The following is a 21,612-nucleotide window of genomic DNA, read 5'->3' as shown; positions in this document are numbered from 1 at the left end:
CCGCTAAAACTGCCTTAACTGTGCCTCCACTCCTCCTTGCTGAGGCCTTACCGAGCTTTGATGCTCTCCTTCCTGAAAACCCTTTTATGCTTTCTGTTGACTCCATATGGCAGTCTGATGAGCTCACACTTCTTCTTAAGTACTTCTGTATCAGAAAACAAGAGCAAAGCTGAAACAAAGTGAGTCATCTGTTTTAGTCTCTGCTTTCACTGCATGAGATAATGTGGAGGTGTTAATTACAAGACTTCACTGAGTCTTGACTAATAACAGTGTGCAAACAAATGTATGTCAAACTCAGCTACAGAAAGCTTCTACTAATAAGGTAAAACTTGCAATTAGAGCCGACAATGAAGTCATACTTTTCCTTGAATATTCATTTATGAAGCCGTTGTTTGTAGGCTTGCTTCTGTTTTCTTCAAGGAAACTAATAGGAACTTCTAGTCATTCATTAAAAATGACTTAAATATCATTTGGTGAGCAAGCTCACTGGATTAATTCTCCTTTGTACTAATCCACTGACCCTTTGCATCAAAGGCAGAGAAGTAATGTTCTCTAAGATTCCCCAATCTGTGACCTTGGCATAATAGGAACAAATTGAATTCCCAGAAGAAGAAAAATGACACTGACCATATAAAATCACTAACCACATGTCTGAAACACCATTCATTTCATTTAAATTCTACACTGGAACTCCTTAGGTTACAAGAAGAACGAATATGATTAGCACACTAAACTTAGTTCTGTCACTTGGTCTATGGCTTTTTTCCCCTTCTTTACAAAGCAGTTTTGACATGCTTCTTTAAGCACTGTTCCCATGCTGGATGAATGCATACCAGAAGGAAGCAGGCTGCACATTCAAATCTCTTTATGTAGTTGGATCCCCAAACAAAAACAATTGCAGGCTCAGACTCAGACATGCAGTCTAATTCCATATCTGTGGATTAACCATTCCCTAAAAACCATTTAATGATTACAATTAAATAAAATTCAGATCATGTAAGTTAATTTTTATAGTATGTGAATGTAAAGGAAAACAGTAAACAAAACCTTGAAAAAAAACCTCTAGAAAATATTTCACAACTAATTGATAAAGACAGGAATTTTGTAAAAAAACATGAGAAAATAAATCAACAAAGTACTCTCTTTGGAAATATTCTTTCTTTGATCAACAATCTTCCTTGTCTAGGTTTCCAGTATTAAAACTTTGTGTATACAAAAGTATACACAGTAGTGGTACTGAGCATTGGTGAAACTGTGTTGAATACAATGCTGCTCTGGAGCATCTTTTTGCACTGTGGTATCTGTCTGAGTAATAATTTGGCTTTGTATCATTTGTTTCATATCATCATATGATTTGTATCATCATACCAAATACACTTTTTTTTTTTTCCCTCCTAATCTCTCTAGGTATCTCTAGAAATATATGGGGATATCTGTAACAATGTCTGTGTCAAATCTGTACATACATGTATTAACACACCTTGTCAGTTTCTAATACTTTAGCTCAACTCCCAACTTTTTCAAGACCAAATTCAATGCCCTAGTACCCAGGGAAGGAGAAAAAGTGGTAACTAACCCCTGCACATTCTCACTTCTGTTTCCATTTGTATGTTGGCTAGAGTAATAACAACAGACGGGGCTGACAAGCATAAATTTGCAAACCTGACACAGAGATGTGGTGATATGGTGGAGTTGCTTTTATTTTATTAGAGTCTGAAAAATGCGAAAGCTGAAATGTTGGTATCTAGATTTTTATTTTTTTTTTAATTCAAAGTGTATCTACAGAGGAGACATTATAATACCTCTGTTACTTTCACAGCCAAAGCCACATGATAAGAAAACTTTATTTGACTGCATTTCTTTATACTGTAATTCAAGTAAATATATTTGAAAATAAATAATAATAAAGTTAGTGAATTCAAGATGAGGTAGGCAGCTAGAGATAATGGACTTAATCAGACTGGTCTGTTTTGAAAATCAGAAAATTAATCATTTTAAAATACTTTATTGGGTTATGAGATTAACAGAGGCTTTGAAACAATGGTCACATTCTTCAGATGCTCTTCAAAATGCATATCATGCAATTACGTCTATAACAGGGAGTTGGTGAAAGTAATGTTTTATGCATACATACTTCGTTTATAAGTTTATGACTATTTACAGGCACTGCTAACAGAGAGATTTCACCTGCTTTAGCAGTTGAAATAGACCATAGACCTACCATAGACCTGGACTGCAAAATGGTTAGAATGGTTAGAAGCGAATACTTTAAAAGGGAATAAAATCAAGAGGAAAACTTTCTTTCAGTGAAACAGATTAAGAAAGAAAAAAAAAAAGTGTAAATTATATCTTGCAGCAGGTATTGACTGTCAAGGTAATGCATTACTACACCATTTGGAAAAAACTACACTTCTAATTAGATGAGCAAATAAATGTTAATTTCAATTTATTAATATAGCTGCAGGCCTTGTTGCAATTTGTCTCTTATTTCTGAGACCAAGGAATCACAGTCTGGAAATCATTGTGGTGAAGTAACTGGCTTTAATAATGGATACAGGCTGTGAATTATTCATGCAGAGGGGAACAAGCCTTGATGCTTTCCACTCACTCCTTTAATTAACTGTGAGATACTGACGAGCCCTATAGTGTGTCTAAGCCTTCTAAGTTTATCTCCCCTGAAAATATGAATTATCTTGTAGGCATACAAGTGAAAAAAATAAATAAAATAAAATAAAATAAAATAAAATAAAATAAAATAAAATAAAATAAAATAAAATAAAATAAAATAAAATAAAATAAAATAAAATAAAATAAAATAAAATAAAATAAAATAAATAAAAATCTGTTTATGAACAGCTTAATACATAAAATGTAATCCTTACAAAGTAACTGCTCTGCTACTTTTCTAAACCTCAGGTTTGTGTTCTTTCATGACAGAACCATTTCAATAAACCATGTCTTCAGTCTCAGCCCCAAATTAATCTCATCTCCCCTCTGCAAAATTTATGCTTCTTGCAAATTCTGGAAAAGGTTGCCCTATGGCTTTGATATCCAATGGTCTTTCTTCACTAAAAGTGATGGATAGGGAATACACTAGTGTACTAGATATAATAATATATAATATTATATATAATATATATATAATAATATATAATACACTAGATATGTGCTGTACTCAAAACGTCCTCAGATCCGACAGGAGCATGACTCAAATCTCTCTTCTCCCTCCCTTCCTCCCTCCCTTTCTCCCTTCCTTCCTCCTGTCCTTCCTTCCTCAATTCCTAGTGTTCCACCAGCATAGTGGACTACCAGAGGCAATTCTGAGGAGAAATTGCCACCCTTTGTGAGGCTCAAGTGATCACCCAAACCAAAGCCATTCAAACTTCTGGGAATAAAACTATATAGTTTTGATCATGTTTCAATCAACAGAACTATTTCTGTTGCCTAATTATATATATGCATAATAATTTGTTGGATCTGGCTCCAAACCAGGAAAAATCTGAAAGAGTACAACTCAGGAAAATTTTGTTAAGACATACAATGTAATTGAGTATTTCCTCTTAGTATATTGGAATAAACTTTTATTTAAAACCATCAGTTTGTAGCTGCTTAATGAGCTACAAAATGCATTTTTAAGCCTGTATTTGGTGCAGCATCAAACAAACATTCTAAACTCATACCAAATGTAAATGCTGCAATTATTTGTACGGGGGTTGGTATGCTATTTATGTGGGCTTACCAATGTGCTTTAACTGTTTCCTGAAGAGGATCACAGATTATAGTTTCTTAATGGAAAAAAAAAAAATAGTTAAAAAAAAAATATATATATTTTACAAGTTCTGTAATTAGAAGAGTGCAGAGTCTAGCAGGAGCAATGCACTTCAGAGGCACTTTCTGGTGAGATATAAATCAATGGTTTTGCTGCAGTCACATTAGTGACATGCTTAGATAATTGATTGTCCCTTATCTGACAGATCTACATTGCTATTACCCGTTACTAAGCAAGTAAAATATGTACTGCACAAGAACATTTATTGAGCATTTTTTGTATTGCAATGATAAGCTTCCTTTGACTTTCAGCATTTCTGAGCTAAAGAAAGAACCTGGGGGAGGTCTTCTCCTACCATTTCTTTGTAGAAATTGAATCACAATTTCTATAAATCAAATACCATGTTAAAAGCCCTGTGAAGTAAACAATGATGTATGTGAATTAGCAGCAAACTTTAGTCAATACAAATCAAAGTGGCTTTATGAAGGTATTGATGTTTTCAGCTCTTGCGAAGGTTGAATACATTTACGCATTTACCCCTGGGGGGATTGTTGATCCAAATGAATCTATTCACTTTGAAACCAGATCATGGTCATGGCAGCAAACAAGCTTACATACACCAAACTAAATGTGGCACTTATATTAACCACAGTAACTGTTAAGTCTGTAGCAATACAAGTGCTATTCTTAACATAACAAAATGGTGTGGAAAATAAGTACGTGATTGCAATATATGGGTTATGTTTTAAATCAATTTTCAATTTATTTTTGTAATGTCAGGCAAAAAGTGGTAGAATCCAAATATAATATCATTTTCACACATGAGAGAAAGAGGTAATTGTGATATCAGATCTGTTACTTTCTCATTTTCTTTACTAGATTAAAATAATGTTTACTTTAAAAGATAAACTATATTTTGTATTTTTACAAATGTTCTGCAGGATGTACCAAATCTACTCCTGATTGCTTGTGTGTAAACCTGAAGTAGCTGCAGTGAAACCGTCCCTGAAAAACACCACCGGGTTCAACATAATTACTTGACATTGATACTGATGTGCCAGGTCTAGTTGTCCCTGTGTGTTGAATGTTAGCATGGAAGCAGTGCACATAGAAGGTTGTATTTATTTCTGTATAAACAATGACCGCGTGAAAAATACATTATTTCTCTTTGAATAATATCATGAAAACAGCCAGGCATTACAGGATTAGCTGCAGAACAAGGAACGTCATGACTGCAACCATATGGCAGTTGGAAGATATTATGTAATGTCTTATTTGATAAACAAAGCTGCCCTCTTTGGTTTATACGTTAAAAAACTAACAAGCAACCTCCATACCCCGACCCTTCCCCCACCTCATCCTCTCTCCCCACCCTCCCACCACCCCAAATAATAAACACACACACACAAGAAAACAATTGCAACAACAACAACAAAAATCCACTTGCTATAACCCGACAATTTTAAGAGCTGCTTCTCTTCCCACACTGTTCTGAAGAAGCTGACTGGATACCCATGGGCCTAGAGTGTAACATATTGCCTGTACTTCAGAGTACAAAAGGGCAACCCTCCTTTCAATCCGTTTGCCTTTCTCCAAGAAAATAAAAACATATAAATATCTCTTCAAACCCATCATGCTTAATAAATGTCAGGTTGCCTAAGGGTGCTTGCAAGAGACAAATATATATTAAGGGAACCACACCAAACAAAACAAAACAAAAACAAAAACCCTATCCTGATGTGTAGTTGGGAGCCATAGATCTTTTTTAAGCACAAATGAAAAAAAAAAAAAAAAAAAAAAAAAAAAAAACAACAAACTGTAAATTAAAATGTCCTCCACAACGTTTTTTTTGTAGTTCTCTCCTTCTCTAAAGAATAGTGCAGCATTCAAGTGTGGGAATGTTTCTCTTAAACATGTGTAAATCACACGTTTAGCCATGCAGGCTGCAGCAGAACCGTAGCGGTGGAGGAGGGGAGAATTAAATACTGGTCAAGCAGTGTGTTAATGAAACATTTACACAAGCAGTTTATGTGGTAGTAATGAAAAGGGCTCTTTCATCCCATCCTTTCATTACTTAGCACAACCTTTAAGAGGATTAAGAAAAAAAAAAAAAAGGCCAGTGGCGGGGGGGAGGTGGGTAGAATGTGCTTATCTGTTGATTCTCAGGATCGGTGTTGCTGAGTTCTTAATAGATTGCCCCTGGATTTGAGATTACTGCAGCGCAAGCTCTTTCAGGCATGGCTACAGAACAGAAAGCAGTTTGTTTTAGCAGCTTTCTCACTCTAGGATGAAGAGAGCTATTGACTTTGTGATGAAATGACACAGGACTCTAAGTTGCTGTGGACTGATCCCTTCTGCAGCCTCATCGCTCCCTTTAGGAAGAGAATAATATTTGCAGCGATTTCTTTAAGGTGGATGATGCAGATTGCATTGAGACGTGCACTAATTCCTCAACTAATGTGATTAAAAGCTGCTGACACTGTGAATTTAGTCACTGTAAGCAGCAGACTTGGCAAAATCCCTGTACACGAGGTAGGGTTCACCTCCACAGGCAATTTACCCTGGAGCAAACCCATTACAACTCCTTGTGCAAAGGTGTATGTTTTAGGTCTGTCTGGCTCAGGATTCATTTTGTGCTGGAGGAGGTTGTGCTTTACGTGTGTGTGCATCCCTCCCTCCCTACCCCCTCCAGTCCTCTGCGCCTGGATCTGTGCTCTGTATGCCACTCCTTTGCTATCTCGTGCCATGAGTAACAGGCATGCTTGCAAATATGTCTGTGAAGACTCTTCTGACCCAAATGTGAAAAAAAATAAAAATGTGTTTGTCTTATTCAACTGCTTTAGTGATGCAAGACCAGACCTGCAGCTAGACAAGGCTGCTGAGTCTCCTGGACTGCTTCAGGCCACCCTCCTCCCCTTTGGTCAAGCATGCTGGTCAAGATGATAGGTTGTGGGGTCTAGCTGAAAGGTAGTTCTGTTGCAGGCTCTTGCCATGTAACACAGCCTAGATAGAGAAGGTGGCTCTGAACAGTCCTGATGGCTGCTGCTGCTTGTCAAGTTCTGTCTCTGTTTAGTTTGTGATTGATAAAAACACATGTGCATTTGATGATGTTGATTAGGTCTTGTTGCTTAATGGGTCCAGCACCAGTGCAGGCTTCCCAGCATTAGCATTGCATTTTAAATCTCTGCTTTCTGTCTGGCTAAAGAAAAAAAAATAATGTGAGGAAAATAAAAAAAAATCTTGCATATTATTATCTGTGAAATTAATTTCTTAGTATAATTTCATTGTCAAGAAGAGATTCAATTTTCCATCAGGTGTGAGCATCAACAACAGAAGATAATCAGATATTTATGTTCAATTGCCTGACATCTCTAACATCTTGTTATCTTCACACATGGAAAAAGAATACTAGATTACAAGAGAAAAAGTAAACATTTCTATTGATATTTCCATACTTGAAGGAAATATTTTATTGTCTCTATTACTGTTAATGACATTGTATGGAGTAGTTCTCAACAACAATCATATAAATTGCAATTAATGATCTAGTTAAAAGTTTTCCAGTGGATTTAAAATATTGCATTGAACTACCTGCATCTGGAATCCCCAAATGTCATAAATATATTTCATAATTCATTAACTGTCTGCCCATTGCTGATAGATTTGGAAGTGGTTCAGACTGGTAATCTGCAGCAGGTCTGCAGCATTAAAATGAACCCTCTTGCCTTTAAATTGTTTTATTTCAGAGTTCCTATGCTTTTGTTTCTTGTCAGAGAGGAAGCAAAATTAGATGTTAGGGCAAGGGAGAAAGAGACAGTGAAAAACACTGAAACATTTCCTGCTGATGCTTTTCTCTTCAGCTTTTAATTTTGACCTGGAGATCTTTATTTATTGAGCTTTTCAGTCTGAATGGAGCTTTTAACTAAGAACAGGCATCTCACAAATGATAACTGCTCAAGTTAATTATTTTGCAGCATTGAGGATTTTCCTTTTATTCCATACAAAAATCTCTATTTAGGAGAACAGTAATGTAGCATGGTTAAGCTTTAAATTTTCAGAATGCTCAACCTTAGCTATGTATCCTGAACATTTTCATTACAATAGACCTTAATTATCAGATTATTCTTTAGAATGGCTGGACAATTTTTCTACAGTCTGTGTACATGTATAACATATGGTAAGATCTTCTGCCAATATTTTATCATCCATTCCTCTTAATATGATAGAATTTTTGTGTATTTCACTAATTTAAATTTCAGATAGCATGTTATGATTTGGTAGAAAGAAATTTATGTGTTTGCATGATACAGTGTAGTTGTTGCTACAAATATTCCATAGAGATGCCATCAGGACATAGCCATAAAGATAAAATTGTTGGAAAATTCCACAGACTGTGCATACGTGTGTGTTATTGCGCAGGTATATTTGCACACACATATGTGCATCATTCTTAAATTAGCAAAAATAAAACCCAAGTTTTATTAAAAATGACACTGTCAATATCATTTAATTCAAAATGAGCACTTTTAGACCATTTTTTTTTCCTATTTAATCTAGTTTTAGAGGCATTATAAATTGCTTTTAAAATATTATTAAAAATTATTTTAAAGAAAGGCTTGGTACATACTGGGGTATGACCTGTTGGAGAGCAGCTCTGCAGAGAGGGACCTGGGAGTCCTGATGGACAGCAGGCTGACCATGAGCCAGCAATGTGCCCTTGTGGCCAAGAAGGCCAACGTTACCTTGGGCTGCATTTGGAAGAGTGTGGCCAACAGGCCAAAGGAGGTGATCCTCCACCTCTGCTCAGCCCTGCTGATGACACATATGCAGTAGTGTCCAGTTCTGGGCTCCCCAGTACAAGAGGGACACAGAGCTACTGGAACGAGTCCAAAGGAGGGCTATGAAGATAATGAGAGGACTGCAGCACCTGTCATACAAGGACAGGCTTGGCAAGAGAGCTGGGTCTGTTTAGCCTGGAAGAGAGAAGACTGAAGGGAGACCTCATCAAAGTGTATAAAAATCTGAGGGGAGGGTATCGAGAGGATGGAGCTGGTCTCTTTTCAGCTGTTCCCTGCAAAAGGATGAGAGGCTACAGGCATAAGCTGAACCCCAGGAAGTTCTGGCCCAATATGAGGGGTCACTTCTTTACTGTGAGGGTGGCGGAGCACTGGGACAGACACTGGCCCAAAAGAGATTGTGGAGTCTCCTTCTCTGGAGATATTCAAAACCCACCTGTATGCCATCTTGTGCAACGTGCTCTAGGTGATCCTGCTTGGCAGAAGGGTTGGACTAGATGACCTTCAGAGGTCCCTTCCAACACTGCCCATTCTGTGATTCTATGATTTTGTGAAAATTATAGAGCAAATTCATAGCAGTTGAGCAATCTAACGTCATAGTGTCCAGGAAGTGAGCAGCTCAATTTTCTTCACATCTTGTTCTTCCTTTTCCTGGCCGTAAGTATGAGCAGTTTCCATGCAATCTGTCTGCAGAAAGCTAGCCCAGTGAGGGTAGTAGAATATACCATTAGCTAAATTAGTTTACCGGGACATCCTGGCACAGGTATATAAATTGGGATTATACAGCCAGATGCAGGGAAGTGAAAGGAAATGGAAAAGGAGCGGGAGGATGAAACTTGCAGCTTGCAGTGGTAGGGAGATATTTTATGAATTTATAGAGAACACAATATCGAAAATAATAAAAATAACAACAACAATAATAACAATAAAAATAATAATATTAATTGCATGAGTTAGCAAATGGTCACTTTTTTTTTTTTTTTTTTTAGATATTTCCAGTAAAATAAAATTGATACTCAGGGAGCTTGATTATTTTATTATTTTTTTCTTTTTTCATAAATACACATATAAAGATTCTGTGTTCTTTGAGTGTTTGCTAAATGCAACTGCCAATCACAGTTTTGTTTTTAGCAGTATATGGTATGCCAAAACACAATGGTAAGTGTACAAATCTTTTTTAGGATTAGGATGTGAAAGTTCAAGGACAGCAGTAAAATATCCTAAAAAGGGAATTGTATATGATCCTGTAATAAAGATCCATGTGTAAATATCAAAAGGCAATAATAGTACAGGAAATGTGACTGCTAACAATTGAAAGAAAAGCAAAAACTGTCAAAATAAACACAATCTGAAAAGACCAAATCCAAGCTGGGTAAGAAAGTAATGAACATGTTTGGAAGGAGCTTCTGATTGTATGTGATAAACTGGCTTGGTTCCCATACACAAGAACAGAAAACATCATCGTGAAATTCTCAACAGACCATGAAGAAAACAAAATCCATCTACTTTGCTACTTCAAATGTACACCACATGAAAATAAGAGTACGAAGTTTATTCCGTGCATCTGGATCCCTGTCCACAGAAAGATACATATGTAAATAGACTAGAAAGCCAAAGCTGTTTAAATTTAAAATCTAATTGGTCAATTTAGAAAGAAATTGAGGAAATTAAAGACAAAAGATTTGGGAAACGTGACAACAATAACCATCTCAAAAAGAGCTTAAATTAATACAGAAACTTAGATATCAAAAATCGTTTTCAAAACAGCTCAAAATCCAGTGCAGAGCTTCTACTCTCAAATCTAACTCTTTGTGTGTCTATTTTGTGGGCACACAAAAATCTCTCACATACATTGGGCAATAAATTAAATCAGGTTTACCTCACTGAGGATGCACATAATACCACTATTCCTCACATTCTTTCACAAATCAGAAAACTGTAGAACAGTTCTACTTACCCCAGGAAACGGAACTGTGAAATAAATTTCCCAGTGTCATCACAGCACAAATAAAGAGCACATCATGTTAACCTGGGAGTGGGACTGCTTACAACCTGACAGGATTGGACTAACTTGGGTCCAATACTTGGGTCCAAAGACACAGACATAAACTTGCTATGTGGTCTACATGTGCCTTTTAAGGATCAATATACTTTGTATTTCTAATCCTATCTCATCCATCTCCCCTTGGCTCAAGTAACAGGGAGTATAAATAGTATGATCATGTTCTTTTATTGTATGATGGAGACGCACAACAGCCCTTTAGCTCTCACTCTCTACATGCAATAGAAAAGCAGGTTTACAGCAGTACCTGTCTTAACCAAAATTTCCTCTCACTTAAAAACAGTTTTCAAGAATCCTAATCCAAACACAGCTAACCTTTAGAAAATAAAACCTGATATGTCTTCTTGACATTATAATTAGTATTTCAAATCCAAAAAGTTTCCAACCTTGAATCTGGTTCATTCTTAGTGGTGTAGAAGTATCACTTTTGTACTGAGAGTTGACACAGAAAAGGAGGTGAATAAAATACTCCATTGACACCTTTTGTTATCATATTATTCCTCCTGAACAGTTTGGATACATATGCTTAATTCACCATGACTTTAAAAATCTGTGGCTGAAAAAAAAGGAAGTAAAGATACGCTGAATTCATTCATGTTGAATGTGAAGACTTCTTTCCTCCATGCTTTTTGCTTCTCCTCCCCCCCTTCCCCCCTCCCCTGGGTGTGTAAGTAATTTATACCCATAACATCCATGTTAACTTTATTTTCCACTACTAAAACCAATTTAGAATTATATTTTTGTTCTTTGGGCTAGTAGTATCTTGAAGTATCATTCCTCTTTCCTTTTGTGCCAGTGGATTATAATAGCTTTGTTTTGTTTAGTAACAACAGGCAACAATCATGGCAAACTTGATTTGTGTGGACATGGAGAAGAAGATTGTTAAACTCTCTGTGGCTTAACTTCTTTGTTGGTAAAATGTTTCTGGAGGAAAAAGAGACTTCACTGGTTAGCATTGGCAAAATACTTTCACATTTCTGGATGTTAGAACTACATATACATATACATGATATACATGAGATATATATGTGTGTGCGTGTATCTATATCCATACCTATATCTAAGTATATATGTATGTAGGTACATAAACATACACGTACATATAACAAGTAAATTGCTGCTTGATAACTGACATCCTCCTTTGTCCTAAGTGTTGCCTATAATGTATTTTTCCTTCATAGTATAAATAAAGTTTTTTCCTCCACTGAAAATCACCTTTAACTCCAGTGAATATTTTGCCTCATGTTTTAGACTATGAATTAGGAAATAGCTTACCTCTACTCTCCCATTGTGCTGTATTTCAGAACTTATTGAGTCTCTAAATCTCCTTTCTTGGTCTTGTTAAGATGATCTTTCTGAACTAAAAGTAGAACAATTTTGCAGCCACTGCTGTTTTCCACGTGGTACAACCCTCTACCTTTCATGACTGTACTGTCACTACTATACTTGACAGTGACCATGATTAACACACTAGCATCCCACACCAAATTTCAGCTCATAATTTATTAAGAAAATAAATGGAATGAGAACACAACATAAAATAGATAGAATTTTAAATATCAGTGATTCAACTATTATTATATTAATTATGGCAAAGCTTCTTGCCACAGAAATAGTTTCAATAAAGCAGTAAACACTGTATCAAAATAAAGACAAACTGGAAAAAAAATCCATCCTGAGGCACTGATTCCTTCCTTCCTTCCTTCCTTCCTTCCTTCCTTCCTTCCTTCCTTCCTTCCTTCCTTCCTTCCTTCCTTCCTTCCTTCCTTCCTTCCTTCCTTCCTTCCTTCCTTCCTTCCTTCCTTCCTTCCTTCCTTCCTCCCTTCCTGATGGGAGTCACTAAGACATCAGTGTTGTGAGTGCTACAGAAATGTCTTTGTTTCAGTGTAAGTTACAGCTTTTAACACTTCGTAATAACACTGAAGTGCTTACAAGTTCCTCACCCTTTTGAAAAACAGGAAATTTTATCAGCTGCTAGACAGAATTCTATTTAGGAAAGAAGAGAGAATAAAAATCTGTGTAAACTGACATATGAACCACATCACTGTCAAATACTGCTCATAAGGGAGAATGAAGCAACACACCATGTATAAGTGCTATAATGAGCACCTTTTGGACATTGTGAAATTAATTTCAGAAATAAGCTTTTTTTTTTTTTTTAATATATACATATACATATATATATATATATATATAATGCTGATTTCAGTTTCTTCAGAATCCCCTAATACCTGAACACCATTAAAAAGTATAGTTTCCATGTATATTAATTTGATTTATTAGGACAACCGCAGTCTCAAGATATAAGGAAATCCCCAGTTCTGTGCTACATTTCATATCATCCAAAGCACAAACAGTAATGTAAAGAAACAAAGGTGCAAACAGATGAATAGTACCATCCCCATATACCTGTTGATTTTCTAGGAAGTGAAAACATTAGGAAGCATAAAAAGAGAATCACACAAATTTCTCTCCCACAGAATGAGTTCTAAGAAAAATGGCAAGACATAAAATAGCATTCATAAAAACACTGAGTCATCTAACCCTACAGGAGTTTACCAGCATTGCACAGCTGATAAGTAAATTTGTTGTTGATCATCTAGGGTAATTTCTGACAAAATATCAAACAACTCATAAGTGTATGAGGATCTCAATGTTTGTTTTTTTCATACCCTGACAAATATACAAAGTTCTTCAAAGGTGTTAGAGAAGAATGAGTAACACCTACCTCTCTTCTTCCAGAAGCTTTGACCTCTGAAGGCAAATATAAAATCTTTGAAATCAACTTGAAAGACTCTTTCATTTCAGTGGGATTTAGAACGTATCCTACAGAAACTTTTGTTGCATGGTTAAGGTACTTCATTTAGAAGGTAGGGAGTAGTTCTGTTCAACTCTCTGAGCTCTGAATTAGCAATATGAAATTATGTTGCTCTCATACCCTATGTATACAACACAGTGCTAAATTATGCACTTCTTGTTTTGTCATTCTCTACAGTGTGTAATTGTTATTTATTTATTTATTATTTTTAAAAAAATATTATTGTGAATACATTGGCACCGCACGTAAGACCAACACACAGCTTTTAAAGAACTATTAAAGCAACACTTGAGAAGCTACAATTGCAGTATTAATTTCACCATTTCTTCTCATTTTCAAAAGAAACTAAGTTTCAAAGCAAAGCCATTTTTATCATGATCAGAGGTGATCCAAAGGGGAAGGGATAGGATCAGCAAAGCCAAGGCACAGACGAAATTCAGCTTGGCAAGGGGTGTAAAAGATAACAAGAAGGGATTCTAGAGGTACATTGGCCAGAAAAGAAAGGCCAAGGAGAGTGTTCCTCCTCTGATGAATGAAAAGGGAAAACAAGTAAAGACAAACATGGAGAAGGTACTAAACTACTTTGTCGGTCAGGCTTCCCATGTCTCCTGGGTCCCTGAACCCAAGAGCCTTGAAGCTGAGGGCTTTGGGAGCAAAATCCCTCCCACTGTAAGCCAAGAGCGGGTTCAAGACCACCTGATAAAAATGAGCAGTTACAAATCTATGGGGCTTGATGACATGCACCTCAGGGTCCTGAGGGAACTGGCTGTTGGAGTTGCCAAGCCTCTCTCTATCACATCTGAAAAGTCACGGCAGTCAGTTGAAGTCCCTGGTGACTGGAAAAAGGGAAAAATCATTCCCATTTTTTAAAAAGTGTAGAAAGGAAGACCTGTGGATTTACAGACCAGTGAGCCTCACCTCTGTGCCAAGGGAAGATCATGGAACAGATCTTCCTATAGGCAATGTTAAAGCACATGCAAGACAAAGAGGTGGTCCAAGACAAGAGCTGGACTTGATGATTTTTGTTAATTCCTTCCAGCTCGGGATATTTTGTGATTCTCTGATTCTATGATCTATTTCAGTTATGGTGAATACAAATTTCTTTCCCCAGGTGTCTACTTTTGTTGGGTAAGATTCCTGAAAACTGATCAGAAAGACTTCTCTGACAAGAGCACACGTATTCAAACAATTTGCTGTCTTACAGCTGCTGACACCATTGTGGTAGTGTGTGTTAATAGTATAACTTAAACACTTGAAGTTTAAGATAATAATAATGCAAAAGCATTATAGAAAGCTTACATAATGTAAAAGCAAAATGCATAATAGCAGCAATGCAAGTATGATGGAATCTTGGAGCCTGTCAAGCCTACTGTTTTTAGTCTTTCACATAATAATTTTTACATACTTTCTACATCAAGGAATTGATCTATTTTACATGATTTTTACTTTCTATTCTTTACAAAATATACTGTAATACTTGTCAAGTGTTATAGGTTTTCAACCTTCCAAAAGGAAGAAAAGAAAGGTTAATTCTACTTTAAAAGCATAGTTAATTATTTGATCAAAGGCGTGGTTTCTCTAAGGCCTAGATTTTTCTGCCAAGGGTCCCTCAGCCAGCCATGAACAGTTCATGTACACATTAATACTTTTATAATTCATTCTGAGAAACTAGATCAACTTCTATATTTGTAATGACATTTGAGACGGCCTGACTGGCAGGATTTCTGGAACTGATACTGAATGTACTAAACATTACAAAAATTTCTGGAGTTCTATTTGAGTAACAGAGAAGAAAGTTTCGCAGAAGAGGTCCCCTTTAAGACATTGTGATTGAAGTATACAAAGTGTGCAGGACATGTGCAGAGATAAATGAAGTTTGTTTTAGAGTTTATGTGCTATTTTACATTTCTGTAACTTAGAAGATGATACTAGTAGGATAAAATATGTTGTTATATCATCAGATGACAGACTTCATACTTTATCACCATATCTATGTGGGATTGAACTGGTAATACTAATGCGAAATACTACAAGTTATCAGGAGTTTTGTGACAATTGATGACAAGATTCTGTCTTTGAGGACATTAGCACTATGGGGAAGTCACAGCCATGGAACTTATGACTCTATTAAAAATATCCCCATGTAGAAGGACACTAATTATTCTCCAGGAGAGAATTTCACTTCTCTGTGAAAGAAACTCACTCAAAGCCCTCACATCTTTCAGGTCGCAATTAGATCCTTAGAGGAGAAGGCAGACATGGTGCTAAAAGGTGTCAAAAAGATGTCACAGAAGCACTAAACAGAGGAAGACTTCATTCCTTTTGAACATTACTGCTGGAGAGTGAGAAATTTGATGTAACCAAGCATATTTTTCTCAGAGCAACTTGTAAAGTTAGGCTCACACAAGTGAACTCACATGACCATGCACTTGTTTGTACTCATGACTGTCAACAAAAGCCAAAACATCACACAGTTATTGCTGCAAGCCTGAAATAAAACCACAAACAGTAAATATCCCATTTAGAAGTTCTCTCTAATGTGACATAGCAGAATAAATGCAAAAACTGTCAGAGACATCTTCTTCCTCTTGATCCACACTAGCCCCTGGGAACTCCAAAATAATTTAAATAATATATCCATAAGAAGGAAAGAATGACACATGAGAACTTCATACTTCAAATACTGTATCCAAATCTACGTATGAAGCACTACAACATTGCAGCAATCTAATATAATCAGAAATGTGATCTTTTTTTCTTCTGATGAAGAATCTCGTGGGGGAAAAAAAAAAAAAAAACTCATTGCTGAGAAAGCAGTAGTGAAGAACAAGTCACTCTCTGTGACATTTCATTTCTTAGCAGTTTGAGAGATTAATGCTCTCTTCTGCAGCTCATGCATTACTATTCCTAGCTATCTAGAAATGAAAAATCGTGTACTCAACTCATTCTTTACTGCATAAATGTTATACAAAGAGAATGGAAATTTGCATTTAGGTCTTCTTTTCTGTTAAAATATTGCAGACTTGATAATATTAGGGTGAGAAATACTTTAATGCATTTGCACTTTTATACTCAGGATTTTTGAAGCAGCTTAATATATTCTAATTATAAAGTGGGAAATGAAAAAGTTATATTAAATTATGCGGGGGCTACAGCAATTTGAAAAATCTTGTCATATCTATATTACATAGAAAATCTAATGATAGATCTTTCTTCACCCAAAATCACTCACAGCAGAACTACCCAACTTACCAGCTACTTACCAGATGACTAAGGAAAAACATAATGTTGTTAGTAACATTTTCAGGTAAGAGAAGATCAGAGATTGAGGCTATTACAAGTACAGTTTGTTGCAAAGAACTATTCAAACATATGCAGCAAACAGTTATGTTAGTGTAGATAGCACATCCACACCTTGTTGAGCAATGAGTTATTGGATGGATAAGGCTGTTCAGTTGTGTCCCCTTGAAATGGACAACTTTGTCCTGTCAGCAGAATAAGTGAAAGTTGAGCTTGACAGAGTAAGCTGTTATAGAGTTGAGATTGCCATTGATTAATTTGTTACTGGAATCAACGATGTAAAGCTGAATTTATGTTGGGTTTTGGGGTCAGGAAGATAAAGTGGTTCCATATTCAGTAGTGTCAAGAGAGACACTTAAGTTCTTACAGGTCCCTATCTAGCAATCTTCTTTCCTTTTATAATAATTTTTATCCCCATGTAAGAAATTACTGGTGTAAGTTTTTCCAGGAAACTAATACTTTCACTGTATATCTTATGTTGTATCCAGACAAAGCAACTTCTCAATTTTGTACACTGGTACTTAGTTTCCACATAATAAAATATTCAGATGTTATACTGCCAGATGAAACAGAAAATCAGTTTTAATTAGTTTCTAAAGTTGGGAGTGGAAAACTGATTGAAGGCCTCCTAAGAATACAAGTTTTAACATTATTTCAGAAGAGAAGCCTTTAAAAAGACATTTCCTTAGGTATGAAAACTTAAGTCTTTCATATACAGGTTTTATCACATCCATCTACATAAGAGATTTTCATCCAATATGAACTAAACTTTACTTGAATTAGTAGAGGGCATCCATGGGAATCTTGTCCTCTGAGTTTGTTCAACAGGAACACTTCACAGACATGAGACTGGAAGAAAATGAGTTACTAAAGTTAAAGTTTAAGGCTAGGGGCTTGGAAAAGCCAATTCCACTTCAGATTAAACCAGCTCTGTTAATAATATGAATAGAGAGGGATCATCTTTCTCTATCTCTCTGCTGACTTAAAACTCATCTTGCTGCAGAGACATCCGAAAATCTGTGGGAGGTTGCCAAACTTAAATTTTGTAATTTTTGGCAATTAAAGATACCCTCCTTCCCTTTTTTAGAACTACTCGTCTTCATCTAAATCTCGAATTAGACAGAAAGAAAAGAAATTGCACCAAAAGGAGAAGACTAGGAAAAATAACAGCTTTTATCCAGCCCAAATTCATTTCATTAATCTTAGGATCTGCCATAAAAATACATTAACTGGTTAGTACCAGAAATCTGTTCCTCTCATGCAATAATTTCTACCTTTGTAACAATGAAGAAGACGGTGCTTACTGGACTGTATTCTCCACATTCCTCACCAGAGATCATCTCACAAGTTGAACTTAACCAGTTCAACCAACCAAATACCAAACGTGTACGTTAACCTCAGGCTTCCAGACTCAGCAGCCTGAGTCTGTAGAGTTTTGTGTGATTGTCTTCCTTCTGAATTACTCACTTTGAGGGGTCAAGCACTGGGAAGACATTGTATATATTCATGGTTTTAATAATTTTAAAATTGCTTTTGATATAAGTGATTTTCTAAGATGTCATAAGTTTGGTCATTGCCCGTTTGTTGTTAATTGGGATTAGCCCACCCACACTTTCACTCCTAGATATACTGTTTCTCATGACATGACAAAAAAATAAATTTTAAGTTTAAATTTTCAAAAACCTGATATCTAACACTATATTTCACAACAATTTTTCACACAGGATGTATGAGTTCTGTGAGCTACTGTGCCATGCAATGGAGCAATACTGAAGACAACAGTTGTCAAACTTTTCAATCAGTTGTGTGAAACTATTGAAGGATTATGACTAGAACAGAGGCTTTTATTTTGTACTTCCTGTATTAGTATTTTTTTTCTTTGTAAGAAATGTCTCAGAAGTTTGTGATAAGTTCATTAATGTTTCACAACTATGAAGAGAAACAAAACAATTCCACAATTTAACAGCACTTCTCACTTTTTAACTATGGATGGGTCAGAAAGAAATAGGATAAAACTAGGAAGGAGAAAGGAGACATAGATGTACAAAAATAAGCACATTTTATTTCTTTTGACACATTACTCCCAAGGAACAAATGCATTTCCTTTCAGAATACAATTTTCCAATTTTCTTTGGGAAAGTGGTGAATCTCCTAGGAACTTCAATGGCACTTCCTGACAAGATTCCCCATGATTTTACTAAACATCTGGCTTCTGTGGTATGCAATTATATTGCTCCTTTCTCTTCATGCTGATCTCCAAGTTCAGTTGCCTCTGACATGAGCAGCAGGAGAGAGCAAGCAACTCAGCACTGTGTGAAAAGAAAATCATGAGGCTAGAAGTTGAACGTAAAGGTTTTTACTGGGGCAAATGGAAGCACTTTGTGGCTCAGCATACTACCTGGATGAAAAATGGTACACAAAAAATGAATAGTGCTGTTTATCTGTCAATCTTTGAATGTATGAGGGCAAAATGCCCTCATTATTTTTTTTTTCTTGCATTTTCTTGTGAAATTAAGCTTGCACAGTAATATACACTGTGAAACAATGACAAGAGACAGAAGCTATGGAGTAAGAACATAAAGCTAACTGAAGACAGGTTGCTCAACTGATAGCGTTTACATCTAAAGAATGGTGATGGGGAGGAACAATTCACTTTCTTTGGCTCAAAAATATATGGCAAAGGCCTCATTCTGTCAGAGACATGCACTTGTTAAATGTTCTTTGTGAATAGATTAACACATATAACACCAGTAAGCAGTCCTTTACAGCAGCTACCTCCTTAAGATAAACAACACCCACACTGTGTTAATCTTCCCCTGTGGATGGGGAACAGGAAACACGGACCATTATTACAACTCACAGCAGAAGGCATGATGCATTTGATATGCACAACATCAGGTGCATGGAAAGGGCACATAATTTTAATACTGCCCCAAGGGTGAAAATTGGACAACTAGTGTCATCATTAATCTTGCAGCACTGTCTAAAACAGTACAGTCATTTAGTCCAACAAAGACCTTCTTAACAGCCAGAATAGATATTTGATTTTGATCCAGTGACAAATGTCTTTTGATGGCTTTCTGGCAGGCCAGTAACGTGCTTGAATAAGTATCTGTAGGGGAGCTGAACACAAGAGTCATTACAGAGGTCTCCAAGTTTTAGATGCTTTCTGATAAGGCCAGTAAATTTTATTTATTTATTTATTTATTTATTTATTTATTTATTTATTTATTTATTTATTTATAAAACACTTCTGCAAAGAACATTCTTTGGGACCTATTGTGATTCTGGTCATACCAATATTTATTCATACTCCTGCAATACCATTATAAATAAAACCATATTTTTTTGTTCATAATTCAATCTGTGTTTAAAAATCAGTCTTATGCTAAGTTCTTAATTCATTGTGCTGCTTGCGTAGCATTTAGAAACCAGATATCAAGTGGGCACTGAAATCTCTCCAGCTTTTGAATAATGAAAATATTAAAGAAAGCATAACCTTTTCTTCAGTAAATCATCCTTTGAACGTTAGCAATCTGTTTGCAGGAGTTAATTAGTTTATGCACATACCAATGCAAGTATTTCAGCCTTTAATCTTTCAAAAATATTTGGAAAGTTTTTTTTTTTTTTCCTCCATGCAGAATTTTTTATGTAATTCATCACCATGGACCAAATACTGCCATACATTACAACTCTTTGTTTTCTGCCATTGAAATGTATATTACTTCCAGGAAAATAAAATTAAAAAAAAAAAAAAAAAGGTAAACAAAGATAATTTCTGTAAATATTTCAGACAGTTTCATAAAAGTTCTTAAAAAAAAAAAGATCTGTGGAATTGTCAGCTCAGAATACAGCCATAAACTGCATACATTTTATTTCCCTCAGACTCAACAGTTTGATTAGGAATAAGCACTTACTGTGGTAACCCTTGTGTGACATGGAGACTGAGAAAACTTTTTTAAAGACACAGATGCTACACATAAAGTACGTGGCTTGTGGATTTGCACACTGCCCTATTCATGAACAGTGAGAATGACACCATCTTACCCTCAGTAAGCTATGGCTTGAAAACCATACTTCTGGAAAAGATCATTATTTATGTTACATATGAATAGTTACAGTTTGTGTGTTTAAGATGTGAATACCTCCTTTTGGTTGTGCACCCACTGGAACGCATAACATATCCTTACCTCCTTCAATGCTCTGGGAGGGTAATGTTGGATTTAATGACTAGCAATGTGGGATAGCCTTATGAACATCACAAATGGGACTTTTATTCATTTTCCATAATGAATGGAGAGTGCATAAAGCCACTGCACATGCAGACAGACCCTGTGAATCCACAGAAGTTCAGAAATGGAGTAGTATAACTGGAAACAGATTATTAGGTGCTTATGAACACTAAAACTTAGTAGAGAGTTGTTTTTTTTTTAGATGCCTTTATGAATTTGGAGGAAAAAAATGACTGAATACACGTTCAAGTCCTTTTTGCAGTTGTGCATGCACATGGGTGGTTCTGTGCATGAACACATGCATCCAACTTTAATATTGGATCCATTTGTATGGCGCTGAGCTTACAATTCACAAGAATGGGATATATGGTCCTTCTTGTCAGTCAGCTGTTGGTATTTTGTTGTATTCCTCAACCACCATTTACTCTTCCAATTTACGTCCACATAGTCCTTAACTGTATCTTTGCATTCTTTGGAAAGCAGATAACTATTCCATGGTATTTCTCACTTTGTGTGGATCCCAGTGACTGTTGTCCACAAACCTTTTCAAATCTCATAGGGACTTCCTCCCTTAGAGTCTTGCAGGAGGCATGTGCTATTCTACACTATCTCATTAAAGGACAGAAAATGCAGCT

Source organism: Anas acuta, chromosome Z (assembly GCF_963932015.1).
Source record: "Anas acuta chromosome Z, bAnaAcu1.1, whole genome shotgun sequence".
NCBI lineage: Eukaryota > Metazoa > Chordata > Aves > Anseriformes > Anatidae > Anas > Anas acuta.
Note: the sequence above shows the minus strand (reverse complement) of the source record.